This window comes from Muntiacus reevesi, chromosome 2 (assembly GCF_963930625.1).
Source record: "Muntiacus reevesi chromosome 2, mMunRee1.1, whole genome shotgun sequence".
Lineage (NCBI taxonomy): Eukaryota > Metazoa > Chordata > Mammalia > Artiodactyla > Cervidae > Muntiacus > Muntiacus reevesi.
In genome coordinates, this window is record NC_089250.1 from 250983767 (window position 1) to 250999846 (window position 16080).

At 35.4% G+C, this 16080-nt stretch overlaps 1 long non-coding RNA gene and 1 other non-coding gene across 2 annotated transcripts in view; one reads left to right on the forward strand and one right to left on the reverse strand.

The window, feature by feature from the left end:
* LOC136158724 (uncharacterized) overlaps positions 1-16080 on the forward strand; it is a 168863-nt gene that overhangs the window by 135116 nt on the left and 17667 nt on the right. The window lies entirely within an intron of this gene.
* LOC136162085 (U6 spliceosomal RNA) lies at positions 6838-6944 on the reverse strand. Its single transcript, XR_010661935.1, has one exon. It is a non-coding gene; the product is annotated as a U6 spliceosomal RNA (small nuclear RNA).

Below are 16080 nucleotides of genomic sequence, written 5' to 3' on the forward strand. Positions count from 1 at the left end.
GCAGGCAGTATGTTATTAAAGCAATGGGTTATGGCAAATGGGAGCGTGGAGGTAGGGGTGCATTTACTGAACACATTGGGCCATTTTGTTGGTTAAATCTTGATAAAACCCATCTTCTCACCTGCTTTATTTCTTAGGTAGGTCTAGATGAGACTTAGTAAAAGAGGAACACAAATATTCCTCCTACAACAAGTAGAATACAACTGTTAGATCCTTGTTACATGCTTACAATTATAATGTATCCCTTATCTTTACTAATACAGTGTTGCACTTAAGCAGAAGCCAGGCATGGAAAATAAATATCATCTGAATCCTTAGAACAACAAACACCACCAGGTTTTCTAGTCTATTGAAATATACCATGAAAAAATTAAATCGGCCTAGTTTGTAGAATTTAATGTCAGGGAACCAAAAATCAGCTTTGAAAATAAGCAAAACTAGTAATATAAATGTATTTCTCATATCTATGAAGTGAAAAAGGCTACATACTACACTGTGTGTTAATTTCAGTGAAACTCTGTGTGTGTGCCTGTGTATCTGTGATTTAAAACCAATAGTAAGTGATTCAGACCAAAAACAGACAGTTTATCTGTAGTGAGAACTTTGTGCTATATAGGGACTACTTTCTGTTAGCCACACCACCTACCTGAAATGACCTGATGAGAGCCTGCACCTTTTCAAACTTTGAGAACAATGCCTTCTAACAGAGAAGCTTTCATAGGCTAGGTGAAAATAGCTTTCACAGTTGCCAGAGTTCATACACTCCCATCCCCCATTCAAGGACTATGCCTAAACTGTGATAAATTAGAATGTTGCCATTTAATTATGTATCATTTATTAAAAACTAATTAGGGACAGAAAGAAGCATTTCTCCAGTTTCCGTGAGGGCTTTATTTTATTGTATATAATAGATGATTATTATTTGGTCTGTATATGGTTATTGCATACAATGAATTACCTGTATTAAAGTAATAATACCATATGTTCACATAGCTTTTGTTCTTATGTAAAAGCATAATTAATCATTCCAAGAGCACAATGAAATACCCGTTTCCATATTTTATATATGTTAAGTGATTTCTGCTGTTATCCAATCAAAAGGAATAGAGTTGAAAACAGAAGTGTGAAATACTTTTATTTTTTTATCCTGAGGTTATAAATGTAAGCTACATCACTTGATAAATTGGGATAAATATGTATTTTATAACTTGAAATTTTCTGAAGTATCTGTGCTATTATTTGCCAGAAAATCTTTGAAAAATTATAATAATGTTTATTGTTGGTTTATTATGTCATTGGTTATTTCCTCTTTCAACTGACAGGGTGAACATTTTCCTATGGGAGCTTAGAAATAATATAAACTATCAACAGTTTTTCTGATTGAGATTAGCTTGAGTAAATACATGAAATAAGATAATAGTTTGTTTACAAAGCACTTTCACATGTATTAAGTGCTAGGTCATTGTTAAGGTTGCTTTTATTATAATCGAATAATGTAGAAATGGATAGTAGAAAGAAAAGAGCCAAGTACCAAAACGTATAAATACAAAAAGGGAAGAGAGAAACTCAGACAAGAATAAATCATTGTTTTGTATAAATAGAAGACTAAAAATAAGGCAAATAAGATAGAAGTGAATTAGAAAGTCCTAGACATAAAAATATTAACAAATAAGAAGTAATAAAAATGGCACATTGAAAAAATGATCAAAATAAGTGGAAATGAAGATGCTATGCAGAATTTAACTTAATGTTTTATACATCTTCTATCTTCTTAAACTTTTGTGGGGGTAGCAACAGAGCAAGATACTTTCCGGAAGTGTTCATAGTACAGTAACATTCCTTAAGTTCAATACATTGTCACACTAATCCTCCCATTATCAACATTCCTGTGTGGTTTCTGGCAAGAATTATTGCCTCTGTCTGATGGAGAAGCTGAATCACTGTGGTGATCACTGACAATGGTGAGTCAGGAACAGAAACAGAACCCAGAGGTTTTCTAATCTGTCATGGTCTGTTTATACCCATTTCTCTGTCTAATGCTGTCATCTCTTTGTTAGAACTCTTTTCTGATTGGACATTGTTCAGAGATTTAAATAACACAAGTATTTGAAGGCTGTGTTTTAAGAATAAATCTCTAAACCTTGTCCTTAATATTCTAGAAATATTAAGACACATTATCTTTTACTTATACCACTTATATTTTTGGATTGGTATTATTTAACATTTTTATTGAGGTATAGTTGATTCTCAATATTATATAGATTTCAGTGTAGAACAGTGATTCACAATTTTTAAAGTTTATTTAACATATTTTCTTTAATCCTTTTTCATGCACATTTAAACTTACTGAATGTGAACAATGCAGAATAGCATACCTCCTCCCACAAAAAAGAATGAAACAAAATTTAAAAAGAAAACAAAACTAATAGATCTATGAATGTTTCCCTCAGTGTTCTTTTATTCTTCATTCACCGGAATGCAATTTCAGAGATCGTCTATTTACCCATGTCCTGGCCAGGTGTCTGATTGACCCTCACTTTATTAAACAGGATGACATCAGTACATAAACAAGCATACATGCATGGACATAACGCACACATGTACATGCTTAACCTGCTTATTAGTCCTTTAGTTCTTCATGCTCTGGTTTAATTCATTGTGCATATGTTCTTTTTAAAAATGGAAAACATTACACCCAAGATAAAGTGATAGTTAATGGAATTACTCATGGTTCAGATTACTTGGTGTGTATTAGAAAATGAAAAAAATTATTTCCTTCACTCCTTTAAATTTCTCTTTGCTAGTGTCAAAACTGTTTAAAGGAAAATATTGCCATTATTTAATACTGCCTTTTAGATTATCTCATGCTTTCTTTTTCCTGGAATTTAAAGGTATACTCATCTTATAGTCAGGTAATTTGTTTTTCTGTGTTTCCCCTTTTGGATTTTGACTGAACATTTTGACTATATATCATCAGAAATAAAAAGTTAAACACAAACAAGTTTTTCTTTTTTTAAGTTTTAGGATACCACCAGCCTAAATAGATAAGTTTCCAGAGATTGAGAGGTTGAGAGAAGCGATTATTGTCACTGTTAACTTTTTTCTGAGAAAACTAGCTCCTCTTTTTATTGGTACTATGAAAAATTTTTGCAACTTATTTTCTTTAAAAGATGACCCTTCAACAAAAGTTCCCTTGTTTTAAAAATAGATGTATCTCATTTCAGAGACGTTAAAAAAAGAAAATCTTCTCTCTCCGTAATATATTATGATAGTATCAGTTAGCTGGCATTACAAGCCAGAAAATTGTTCTAAAGCATCACTTATTTTTCTGGCCCACGTGCCAAAGAAAACCTAAGGTCCAATATAAACAGTACAGTTCATGAAAAAAATGATATGAGCACATTTCATTTGCAAAATAACACTAGAGGGCGCTCTTCAGCAGGTTGCAAGAAAAGGTCTTTCTTCTGGTTTCAGAGCTTGACTTGGTAATGGGGGTTTGAGAAACTGGTTCAGGGAGTGGAGAAAGATGGCATTTAACCTTTTATAAGCTCTAATCTTCCCAAAAGACTAGAAAATTGCAATTAATGCCAATATTACATACATACTACTTTCCTTAAAAAATATTGTTTTAAATTCAATGAAGCATGCAATTCTAAGAAATTAATAATCTCAATTGCATTCAAGCATCTCATATTTTTAAGAGGGGACATTTATTGTTACTTTTTTAATATAAGGTTATTCCACCATGTTTCATGTTGTGTCAATATTCTTTTCTACGTATGGAAAGGAAAAAAATTACTGGTGTTTCATTTCTGTAATAGGAATACATTTATTTCTCCTCTTAATTAAAAAAAAAAAGCTGAAATTAAACCTAAAGTAACATTCTCTTCTCTGATAAACATTTTTCCTTTCTTCTCCTCCCGTGTAGATGAAAATCTTTTCCTTTTGAGTTTGCTTTGAAGCAACCTCTTTGAGTACTATTCTAATCGCTGTTCTTATTATTTTATCCTAGTCCACAAAACGGATGTGATCTCTAAATCATATATTTTCTCTTATAATCCTTGGCTTTTTCCTTCTCTCTTTTCTTTATCTCACATTTTCATTTCTCCTTTCTTAATACATCATGCTATAAGGATTCAAGAAAAGAATAGTCTGAAGATTATTAACTCAGTTTTTCCAGCAAGAATTCTGAATCTATGTAAACAGTTGACATTTAGATGTCTACCTATGGTAGAGATACAGTTGACAGATCACCAATATTAATGGGTTATAGTTAGGAAGCAGCAAAACATATCAGTTAAGAGACTGGACTTTACAGTTAGGTCAACTTGATTTCCTACTGGCTTTGTGAGTGTGAATAAACATCTATAAACCTTAGTTTCCCTACTGTAAACATGGGAATAGTAATAATAATACTTAAATTCAGAGTCGACAACTGAAATATATATATTCATCAATCACACAATAAGCAAGTAAGAAGAAAGTATTTACAATTAGTTATTATTTGAATTTAGCTGTGATCTCTAATTACTATTATTGCCCTACTTGTTTAATTTTTATGCAATGCCAGTTGTTGTATATTATAAAAAAAAGATATCTTACACTCTTCCTGTATGCAGGGTCTGGGCGTAAAGAAGTTTAAAGAACCTTATCCAAGACCTTCCAATCTGGGAGCTGACTTGAAGACCCAGTGTCTCTGTTGTTCAGATGGGTATTTTTGTGCTCAGTCACTTCAGTCATGTCTACCTGTTTATGAAATGCCTTAAATATCTTGAATATTAAATATTATATAATAACCCTGTTTAGTCAGGCATATTATAACCTAAAAATCCAACTTAGCCTGACAAAGCATGTTTTAGGTCATTCTAGTAAGGTTACCAGTCATCCATATGGCACCCAAGTCATTTCAACTGCAAATGACTAAAGTAAAATAAAAATCTCTAGTATTATATCCAGAAGGTAATATTACATGGAGGTTTAGACTGTAAGTAGCTACACTGTAGTTCAGTGAAGTGACAAGGTTGATGTTTGTTTTGATTGTCATTGAGAGAAGAACATCTATAAAGGAAGAAAGATCATTTTTTTGTGTTCCCGTGACAGACTAAAAGTTCATATCTGATCAGAGAACCGTCATTCCTGCTCTTCAGAGACATTGCGTTCTCCCCATTCCACTAGGTTCCAAAGCATTCTTATTGCTAATAGTGGAAACACTTTTTCTATTCAGCGCTTAGTCACTCAGTCATGCCCAACTCTTTGCACCAGGCTTCTCTGTCCATGGGATTCTCTAGGCAAGAATACTGGAGTGGGTTGCCATTTCCTCCTCCAGGGGATCTTCCCTACCCAGGAATCGAAACCAGGTCTCCTGAATTGCTGTGGGGAAGCCCATTGTGTTCATTATTTTCATTTTAAAATCTAACTTATTAAGCCTGTTTGCAGGGTCTAGGAATAAAGAAGTTTAAAGAACCTTTGACTTTCCACTCTAAAACTTTCTGGGGACCTCATCACATCAACAATTGCAAACATAAAAGCACGCGCATAAAAGAAGACTATAGACATAAAACAAAATTTCTTGATTAAGAGATAATACCCAAGGCTATCTACTTAGAAGCCTTTCCTAGATCCTTTTTATTTATAAATTCTTATCATTCAGTAAACTTTACTTCTCTGGCTGTCATCCTTATTGAACCAAGAAAACTAAGTCTGTTGACACTGATGACTTTCTAGGAAGTATTCCTTTCTGTGAGCCAAACAAACCAGTTCCTAAACAGAGTTAATGTTGTATAACATCTTGTTGCAGATGATACTTGTATAAATGAAACAATTTAAGCTAACTGGGTAGGAGATTAATTTCTGTTTCATTGGACAAACCACTAAACTCATCTGATTTTCTTGAAATCTTTTTTCTACTCATAGTTTGTTTCAAAGTTTCATCATTTGTTCCTACTTTATTACTATAAATATGCAATGCTTATTCTCTATAAAGGGCTTCCTGGTGGCTCAGATGGTAAAGAATCTATCTGCCGATGCAGGAGACATGGGTTCGATCCCTGGGTCAAGAAGATCCCCTGGAGAAGGAAATGGCAACCCACTCCAGTCTTCTTGCCTGGAAAATCCCATGGACAGAAGAGCCTGATGGGCTACAGTCCATAGGGTCACAAAGAGTCGCCTTAGCTTCTTCATATGTAACATGAGAATAATGATAGTACCTACCACATAAGGTGGTTATGGTAGTCTGTTAGGATAATACATTAAAATGATGATTATTATGTTTGACATCAGAAGGCTGATGAGAATTTGCTACACTACATGTGTCCTTTTCTCTAAAAGGCATTAACATTAATTGCTCTTTTAAATTTTTACTTTAATTGAAAAATATTCTTTCTCTTAAAAGATCTTATCCATACCCAGGCTTCAGTTATCTGCCTTTAATTTTTTTTTTTTTTTTTTGTCCTTCGATTCTTAAATTTCTATCTGTCGTCAATATTTCTGTTCTGCTTGATATTTCTAAACATAATCCCAAAGCAATATGTCTAAAACTGTACTTGTGATCTTCAAATTCCCACTCCTTTTGTCTTTCATTCCTTACATTTTCAAAATGGCTTCACTATATATCCAATTGCAGAAATATAAGAATCTCTTTTTGAACCTCCAGTCCATGTTCAATTCATCAAGTTCTGTTAATTTTACTTTACAAATATCTTAAATTCAACCACTTCTATCAATACTGAAGTGGGGAGTCTATCCCTTCTCTAGCAGATTGTCTGAACCCAGGAATTGAACGGGGATCTCCTGCCTTGCAGGTGGATTCTTTACCAACTGAGCTATGAGGGAAGCACCAAAAATATGGACTATTTCACAGATTTGCGTGTCATCCTTGGCCATGGGCCATGCTAATCTTCTCTGGATCATTCCAATTTTAGTGTATGTGCTGCCAAAACGAGCACAAGGGCGTGTTGCCTCACTGTCGGGGAATCTAACCCCTGGTCTCCTGCATGACAGGCAGGGATACTCACCACTACTCTAACGAGGACGGCAAAGTCGCTCAGTCATGTCCGACTCTTTGCAACCCCATGGACTATAGAGTCCATGGAATTCTCCAGGCCAGAATACAGGAGTGGGTAGCTTTTTCCCTTCTCCAGTGGATCTTCCCCACCCAGGAATTCAACCGGCGTCTCCTGCATTGCAGGCGGATTCTTTACCAACTGAGCTGTCAGGGAAGTATCCATTACTACCACCCTAAGTCAAGTTACTATCATCTTTCTACTGCAAGACTTCCTGTTTTTCCTACATTCTTTCTTCTGACAATCACTTCTCCATATCACAACCAAGATGATGCTTTTAAAAAACACAAATCTGATTATTTCTGTCCTGTTCATGAAACTTAAGGCTTCCCATTTCTCCTAAGATGAAGACTTGACATTCTTAATGTGGCATTCCAAGCCAAGCATGATCTAGACTTTGCCTGAAGCTAGAAGTGAGAAGGGGAGATTGATCATATTAGGGTTGGAAGGAATTTTCAGAGGTGATAGGAATATTCTGTACCTTGCTTATGGTATTGGTGGTTCCATGACTTAATACATTGGTCAAAACTTATGGAACTGTACACCTAAGGGTGAATTTTGTTCATCTTAAAGAAGACAAATCCTGCCATGTGAGAACATGTATGATTCTGGGGTATATTGTACTACGTGAAATAAGCCAGACACAAAAAGATATTGTATGATTTCACTTCTATATGGAATCATTTTTTTTTTTTAATCCTACTCAGAGTAGAAAGTTGATTACCAAAGACTAGGGGAGACAAAGAAGGGGAGACATTGATCAAAGGGTGCAAAACTTCAGCTATAAAATGAATTAGTTCCAGAGACCAAATGTACAGCATGGTGACTATAGTTAACAATAATATACTGTATACTTGAAATTGCTAAAAGAGTAGATATCGTTTGTTCTCACTACAAAAAATAATGGTGACTATGGGTGGTGATGTATAATGTTACTTTGTGGTAATTTGTCAAAATAAATAAAAATCAAAAGGACTAACCAGACATTTCTCCAAAGAAAACATACAGATGGCTAACAAACACATGAAAAGATGCTCAACATCACTCATTATTAGAGAAATGAAAATAAAAAACACAATGAGGTACCATTTCATGCCAGTCAGAATGGCTGCTATCCAAAAGTCTACAAGCAATAAATGCTGGAGAGGGTGTGGAGAAAAGGAAACCCTCTTACACTGTTGGTGGGAATGCAAACTAGTACAGCCACTATGGAGAACAGTGTGGAGATTCCTTAAAAAACTGGAAATAGAACTGCCATATGACCCAACAATCCCACTACTGGGCATACACACCGAGGAAACCAGATCTGAAAGAGACACGTGTACCCCAATGTTCATCACAGCACTGTTTATAATAGCCAGGACATGGAAGCAGCCTAGATGCCCATCAGCAGATGAATGGATAAGAAAGCTGTGGTACATATACACTATGGAATATTACTCAGCCATTAAAGAGAATACATTTGAATCAGTTCTAATGAGATGGATGAAACTGGAGCCCGTTATACAGAGTGAAGTAAGCCAGAAGGAAAAACACCAATACAGTATACTAATGTATATATATATGGAATTTAGAAAGATGGTAATGATAACCCTACATGCAAGACAGAAAAAGAAATACAGATGTATAGAACAGACTTTTGGACTCTATGGGAGAAGGCGAGGGTGGGATGATCTGAGAGAATAGCATTGAAACATGTATATTATCAATTGTGAAACAGATCGCCAGTCCAGGTTGGATGAATGAGACAAGTGTTCAGGGCTGGAGCACTAGGATGACCCAGAGGGATGGGATGGGTAGGGAGGTGGGAGGGGGGTTCAGGATGGGGAACACATGTAAATCCCTGGCTGATTCATATAAATGTATGGCAAAAACCACTACAATATTGTAATTAGCCTCCAACTAATATAAATAAATGGAAAAAAAAGGAAAGAAAAAAAACAAAAAGGATAAATTATGTCTCATTGAAAATGATTTTTTAAAGAAAAAAATAAGGATGTGATATTTGGCTAATAATTTGATACCAAGAATTAATTATTGAAATTTAAATGTCATCATCAGAGTGGGAAGCTATACTGCATAATCTCTGTCTATAAAGTTAAGTACTGCTTTCCAACTCTGATTTCTAACATTCAGTGTTAGATGCTTCAAGTATTTTAAAAGTAGCATGTATAGGTTTTGCTTTTATAATTTTACAAAGTCTGTATTATGATTAGAGATATTGCTATCAGTCAGTGATACTGCTGTTTCTAGCCCCAAACATCTTATAGTTTTTCTTTTAATAGAATCTTTGCTTCTTTAGCAATTTGTATCCCTGAACCACTGTAACAAGTGGCTCCTATTACATCTAATTAGGTTACAGGACTTTCTATTATTTAAAATTTTCATCAGCTATGTGTATGTGTGTATGTCAGTCGCTCAGTGGTGTCTGACTCTTTGCAACCCTATGGACATTAGCCCGCCAGGCTCCTCTGTCCCTGTGATTTCCAAGGCAAGAATACTGAAGTGGGTTGCCTCCTCCTCCAGGGGATCTTCCCGACCCAGGGATCGAACCCATGTCTCCTGCCTATCCTGCACTGCAGGTGGATTCTTTACTGCTGAGTTACTGGGGAAGCCCTTCATTAGCTATAATTAACTGTATTTATAATACAATAATAATAGCTACTATTTATCAAGCACCTCTGTGTTTCAAGGGCTTTTTTGACTTTCAATCTACTTGTTCTATCTATACAGAAAAGAATGTGGAAATCATCAATTTACACTTGCAAATTTGACTGTTTCTTCTTTTAGATTTATCCATTTATCCATCCTTTATTTTGAGGTTCTCTTATCAAGTACACATATATTTAGGACTTGTATGTCTTCTTGATGAATTTACCCTTTTATCATTAGGAAATGCCCCTGTTTGTTTCTGATAATATTCTTTATTCTGTTGTCATTTTGCCTGATGATTAATATAGCCATGCCAATTTTCTCATGACTAGTATCTGAATGTTATATATTTTTGCATCCTTTTAATTTTATGTCTTTGTATTTGAATTAGAATTTGTTGTAGATAGCATATATTAGATTTTACTTTTTTATTCATTCTGACAGCCTCTGACTTTTGTTTAACCATTTACATTTAATTTTATATTTAATTTAATTTACGTCATCATATAGGTGGTTTAAATGAACTTCTTGTAGTATAATTCTCTGTTTCATGTGGGGTTTTTTTCTCTTTTATTTTCCTCTCTTACTTGAGATTATTTCAGTATTTCTATTTTTATCTTTTCTATTATCTGATTAGCCAAATTTTTATGTTTAATTTTTTTTATAGTTGCTCTAGGGTTATAATACACATTTTAACCTTTTAAAATCTACTATGAAGTAAGTTTACCACTTCCTATATGATAGAACTATTTTACAACAGTGTACTTCTGTTCCTCCTCCTAACCTTTGTACTGCTACTACCAAACATTTTACTCCTGTGTAGTTACAAATTGCACAACACAATGATACTGGTTTTGCTAGTATTTTCTATAAAAGTCCAGATAGTAAATAGTAACTATTTTTGCCTTGGTGAGCCATGTAGTTTGAAATGTTCAACTCAGCCATCAGCTGTACACAATATGTAAAAGAATGAACTTGACTGTTTTATAGGGAAACTTTATTTTTCAAAACAGGAACAAATTTGGCTCTTAGCCTTAGTTTACTGATTTACTCATAAAAGTCAACTGTGGGGCTTCCCTGGTGAATCAGTGCTAAGTAGTCCGCCTGCCAATGCAGGAGACATGGGTTCGATCCCTGCTCTGGGAGGATCCCATATGCCACAGAGCAACTAAGTGCATGGGCCACAACTAGTGAGCCTGTGCTTTAGAGCCTGGGAGCTGCAACTATTGGCCCATGTGCCCCAGAGCTAGTGCTCTGCAAAGCCACCGTAATGAGAACTCCCCGCTCAATGCAACCAGAAGAAAAGCAAAAAGCCAGGATAGCAACAAGGGCCCAGCACAGCCACACACACACACACACACACACACACACACACACACACACACAGAGTCAGTTGTCTTCTAAAGAGGTAAAAAATAAGAAAAATAAATGTTATATTCATCCCACATTTATACTATTTCTTGTACTCTCCATTTTCTCCCCTGTAGATTCACATTTCTATCTTCTGTGATTTTTCTTCTCTTAAAGGATATTTTTTCTGGACATAGAATTCTAAGTTTACAGGGCTACCCCTCAGCACACTGAAGATACCCCCCTTCCTTTCATTTATTTATATCTTGGTTGTGCCACAGGTTTTTGCAGGACTTTAGTTTCCTCAGTAGGGATTGAACCCAGGACCTTGGCAATAAAAGCACAGACTACTAACCACTGGACCACCAGGGAACTCCCAAGATAGCCCATGTTTATAGCTTCTTTGATTTTGAAAATAACTCAGAAATTGTTAGTCTTTATTTTCTTGCCTGTTTATGTGTCTTCCTTTTCTAGCTACTTTTAAGATTTTCTTATTCTTACAGTGTTTTTGACAATTCAGTTATGTTTCGCCTCAGTTCGATTTTCTTTGAGTTTATCTTGTTTCAGTTTACTGAGCTTCTTTATACTTTTCACCAGCTATGGAAAATTTTTAGCAAGTATTCCTACAAACATCTTTCTATGAGCATATCTCCCTTTTCCAGGAATTCCAATTGCACATATGTTAGATCAGTTTGTATTGTCCCTCATGTCATTAAAGCTCTGTTTATTTTTTCTCATTTCTATTTTCTCCATGCTTCAGTTTGGATAGGTTTCTACTGCTGTGTCTTCAGTCCCTCTGCTTTCATACACAACGCAGAATTCATGGATACAGAAGGCTGACTGTACTATGTGATTTTATATGAAGGACTCAAGCATTTGTGGATACTGAGGGATAACTATAGTTCATTATAATACTAGGGCCAATGAGTTCAAGACTTTTTTTTATAATTATCCTAAATACTATTAGTCTTTCTGTTCTTATTCACTTAGCAACATACAATACTATGTTATTGTATTGGGATTCCCTGGTGGCTCAGGCGGTAAAGAGTCTGCCTGTAATGCAGGAGACCCAGGTTTGATCCCTGGGTCAGGAAGATCCCCTGGAGAATGAAATGGCAACCCACTCCAGTATTCTTGCCTGGAAAATCCCATGGACAGAGGAGCCTAGCCAACTACAGTCCATGGGTCACAAAGAGTCGGACACGACTGAGTGACTTCACTTTCACTTTTCACTTTCAACATACAATAAGAGTTTTCTGGAGGCTACATGACATATGATACTGTAACAAAATGAACTCAGAAGCAGGTGTGAAAATCCACATCTCTGTTAAGCCAGAAAATAAAAAAAGTAAAACATTGCTACTGTACTGTTACATCTTCACAAAAGGTATTTTCAATAAAATGTTATATATGTGGCTCTTATATTTAAATGAATTGATAAACAGATATTACAAATAATTTGTAAAGTTACCAATTTTAATTTATAGTACACTAAGTATTGACAAATATAATCCATATAAGTAACATCTCTTTGATGTCCTCAGTTTTTAGGAGTGTAAAGAGGTTTTAAGATCAAAAAGTTTGAGAACCATTGCTCTCAGATAGCACTAGGCAGCTTTTTGGACTTCTTTCTCAGTTCGCCTCCCTCCTTTTGGGTGTAAATTCCAGGTACTTTGATTTTCCTAAACTTGTTTCCATTGTTCTCAACCACATGAAACTGCCATGCTCTTCTTGGTTCCATCTCCTTAGGCTGTGGTCTGAAAAGGCTCCAGACAGAAAGCTACGGTGATTAGGAGACTTGCCTTGTTTGTTTCCTTCTCTTTGGGATCATAACCCTGCCTTTTGTCCAGTGTCTAAAACAAGTTGTTTCATATATTTTGTCCAGTTTTCCCATCATCACCCCAGCTTTCTGTCTGGAGGCACTTTTCAGACCACAACCTTAGGAGGAGCAACCAAGCAGAACACAAATATAAGGCAAATCTGATACCGGTAACGCCACTGGTCATCCAAGAGACTTGTTAAATGCTTTCGGATGAACCATCTAGTTTAATTTTCACAAGAATGGTACAACTGGGAATTATAATTTTTCCTATTTTAATAGAAAAGTAACTAAAGTTTTATAAAGGCAGGTTATTGTTAAGCCAGAGTCTGAGTCCTGGCAGTATAACTTTAGAGACTTAAACTCTATACTACAGTAACTTCCACTGGTTAAATTGATATGTATTGAGTGTGTATTATATGCTAGGTACAGGCTACACACTAGGGAACACAACAGTACTTAAAATAGACAAAATTCCTGTTCTTACCCTAGTAAGGAGAAACAAGGAATAAATTATTTGGAATCCTCCAATGAAGAATACTGGAGTGGGTAGCCATTCCTTTCTCCTGGGAATCTTCCCGACCCAGGGATCGAACCTGGGTTTCCTGCAGGCCGATTCTTTACCATCTGAGCCACCAGGGAAACCCTAATAAATTAGATAAGTAAATCCTATTTTTGTTAGGCAAGTATTCATGAGAAAAAGAGAGCAATAAAGGAGAATATGAAATGATTCTGAGATGGGGAGTATTGTCAGTTTTAAATAGTGCATCAAAGAAAGATTTCATTGAGAAGGCAACACTGAAGGAGATGAAGAGTAAGCCATGAGAACATATAACCAGAATAACAGGATAACGGGGGAGGGCATGTCATATGCATAGGCGATGAGGCAGGAATGTACCTGGCAAGTTTGAGGAGGTTAGCGTGCAGGACTAAATAAAACGCACAGCAGAGAGAGCAGTGTAGTGAGTGAGATCTTTAGTAGTGAAGGACCTAATGGCACAATGCCCTTTAAAACCTTTGTTTTTAACTTGAAAGAAAACCTCACTGTAAGGTTTTAAGCTGCGGCATATCATGAACAGATTTTTTTCTGTGGCCATTATGCCAAGAAATACATTGTCGGCAGTGTGGGTAGGGAGGGACAATGGCAGCGAGAAGACAAGTTAGGAAGCTTTTGTGATATTCCAGGCAAATCGTGATAATAGCAATGAACGCAGTGAAAAGTGATTTTTCTTGATAACAATAAAACTAATAATCTGTATGATGGTTACATTATTTGTGTTGGCATTTGTATTAAATTCCTTAAATTATACTTTCTTTATCATAGATCATCTGTCAATTATTAAGGTAGCTTTTAGAATCCTCTTTCAGTTCAGTCCAGTTCAGTTGCTCAGTTGTGTCAGGCTCTTTGCGACCCCATGGACTGCAGCACGCCAGGCTTCCCTGTCCATCTTTATCAGATGTTATTTCTCTCAATATTTTACAAATATGCTGTATTTAAAAATAAATGGACAGGCACAGTTTCTTTATACCATCATCCACAAACAGTTAATAACATGACACTGCTCACCATCCCAAGTAGGAGATTTTGGTCAGCACTGTCACCCCACGAAACCTATTGTTCATTGTTTGCAAACATTGCCTGGGGATCCATATCTTCCTCTGAGGATTAACTCTATAAAACACAGCTTGTCACTTCCTAGTGTTCGTACATGGCAATTATCTACCTTTAAGCTATAACTTTCTCTGAGACCTTATTGGGAATGAAACAGCTCCCTCTGTTTCAGGTTACAGAGAGAAACCTGACACTGGTGGTCATTCTTCAGAAACAATAGCTTTATCCTTATACCTAATTTTCCCTAGGGACAAACAAGCAAGCACAGCCCTACCTTAAAGGCCAAAATGAGAAAAACAAATATAAAATGAAGGGGGAAAAAATCTATGGTCTTCAGTTGTCTATGAACATTTGGCTTGTCTAGTGGTTAACAATTGGCTTTGAGACCTTATAATAAAAACCCCTACAATTACAGTTTTAGTTTGTGCTTTTTATTTTCATGATAGTGAATTTGTCTTTGTCACATTGAATTGAGGACAGAAGAAATTGGTTCGCAAACCTACTAATTCACTGTCTTCATTAACACATCTCCTTGCCTAATGGATCTTTTTATCTTGGGTCCAAGATGGTAAAAGAGCTGGTTTTCAATCCTATTACTTATCTTGAGTTTATTTTTTGAGACTACACACAGATAAATATTCGTTGCCCTTGTGCTTTGGACATATGGAATGAAGTGCAGAAATTAAGTCGTAAAAATTCCTTCAGAATGGTAGCAAATAGCAATAGTTTTTAGCTGTTATTTTTTGCAGTCAAGGTTTAACTTAAAAGATGGTATAGTGACCATGACTTATTACTCTATGAGTTCATAAAGTAACACCCTCCTAATCATTGACCTTGATTTTTTTTAAAGCTGTTAGATTGTCTTGTTAAATTTTGCATTGATTAAGTAGACTTAATCATACTAAGTTTCCTTCCCTTGAAAATGAAGGGAGACAATTAACATTTATAAAAACATATAATTACCATACCAAAAATTCATAGGATTCTGACCCCCTAGTAACAGAAAGATTGAAGTGTGCACTGTGGCAGTATGTTACCAATCAAGAAAACATCCCAGTTTCCCTTTAATGATATATTATGAATCTTACATCAATTTATCTGTTTAGATTGTTTTGAAATCTGTTTTTTTTTCTTGAAGTAACAATGTCTGAAACTTTACTTTGTTATGCCAAGTAGTCCTCTGTTTAATTTCATCATATGTGTTCTGGGTTTACCACTTTCAAACTTCCAAGAGATGCCCCTACTTCTAGGATAAGCTGGTAAATCAGTTTTTATCCTTTTAGAACTTTTATTATTCTCAGCTTTCAAGAGGGAAGCATCCAAATCATTTCAAATTTGTCTCCCCATTCCCTAACTCTATTGACTTTCAGTGACCTGTAAAGTTGGAATTTTAAAGTTTCAGATCTATGCACTGAATATCAAGTATGAATGCATTATAGTTTCATGCAAGAAGCCCCCATGTGGATTCATTCTCATGTAATATACCTTTTCAATGTCAGTATTATATTTTTAATTACAACTGTGGCTGTTGGAACACTCTGAGTGAAACTCTTCAGGGAATACATAGTAACCACTTAAGAAGAAAA